General features: G+C 35.2%; 1 protein-coding gene across 1 annotated transcript in view; it reads left to right on the forward strand.

Moving 5' to 3' along the window:
- LOC107713773 (gastrula zinc finger protein XlCGF7.1-like) overlaps window positions 1-1550 on the forward strand; it is a 22390-nt gene that overhangs the window by 11806 nt on the left and 9034 nt on the right. The window lies entirely within an intron of this gene.

The following is a 1550-nucleotide window of genomic DNA, read 5'->3' on the forward strand; positions in this document are numbered from 1 at the left end:
AAAATGTTTAGATGTTTTTTTTCCACCATGGAAATATTTGTTATATGCAAATTTCATTTCAGTTTGGATCGTATTATATGTAAATTGAATTTAGTTTCATTTCATATTAGTTATGCAATTGTTTTTATACTGTACAAGAATGTCAGTTGTGTCTGTGCTTCACATTGAGCATTTTAGATACATATTTCAACAGTAGGTAAAAATGTATTGGGAAAAGTCAATACTTTAGTACACAAAAACAAAATGAACATTTTTATTTATACAGTACATTTATTTTTGTAGAAATGTGTTACATGTAAACTGAAAATTCACCATTGCTTATTCATTTTTACACACTTGGTTGTCTTCCCCTAACACCACCACATACTTTCATATCTTCCTATTGCTCTTCCACAACAAGCAACTGTGAATGTTCAGTTTACATGTTACACATTTCTACAGATGAATGTACCATACAAATATAAACGGATGTAGCTGCTGCGGTTTAGGGTTGTGACGTTCCTCCTTGTTCAAAAACTCAATATATATGGTTCCAAACATGATTGATTGGCAAGATTGTGATTCCATTTCTTTACAATGGCAAGCCATTTGCCAACTTAGCAGACACTATAAACATTCCATGTCAGATTTTTATGGAATATACATGCATGACAGAGTTTGATAACTGAAGGGATCATTTTGCATGTGACGGCTCACACGATGAAAGAATGTTGAAGTTGTGAAGAGTTTGACAATTTGACTGAGAATAAACTCATCAGTTCAGATCAACAAGCCATGTGCATGTAGTTAATTTGCAAATTGTATACATGTGCCACAAAACATGCAATTTGCTTAAATCAATAAGGAATTCAAATCTGATGTGAACAAGAAACTAATTGTTCAGACATGTGAACTTATTGTTTTAACAATTCAAGAATTGAGCCAAAGCGATTAAGAAAGCTAATTTATTCATAGTCAAATAAAAAAGGAAATGAAGAAACTATATATGGATATTTTATTATAGTGAAAACACTGAACCACATCAGAACACTAAGTATATTAAAAATCTATTCTCTCAGAGGCACCAGTGGATCGCTGATGATGTCTCTCACAGTCTCTTGCATTATGCAGCAATGTTTGGATCCAAGCTTATCAGATGCCGTGGCTCGACGGCTTTTTGCCACAATATTTAAGTGAGAAAGAAAACAATTGAAATGCAAATGCAAAAAGAAACAAAATGTACATAACCAAGGGATACACTCCATCTGGGATAGACACTATGGGGAATCCCTCCAGCATGAGCAGCGCCTGAAGCACGTGTTTAAACATGTCAATGTCTTTGGCTGACGACAGTCCTAAGTTTCATGCCCTATGCAATGAAAATCACAGCTTTTACACCTTCCTCGATTCCTTACACCAGGCCAGGCGATTCAGTGCCCATCCCAACCGCAGAGCTCAAAGGTCCGAAGAGCCCTTAAGACACTTACAGTTCACAGGCGGCAGACAATTAAAGTCAGTTACAATAACGTATGATATTAAAGGGGTCATATGATGCTGCTAAAAATAACATT

Source organism: Sinocyclocheilus rhinocerous, unplaced genomic scaffold (assembly GCF_001515625.1).
Source record: "Sinocyclocheilus rhinocerous isolate Xijiao unplaced genomic scaffold, SAMN03320098_v1.1 scaffold1531, whole genome shotgun sequence".
Classification (NCBI taxonomy): domain Eukaryota; kingdom Metazoa; phylum Chordata; class Actinopteri; order Cypriniformes; family Cyprinidae; genus Sinocyclocheilus; species Sinocyclocheilus rhinocerous.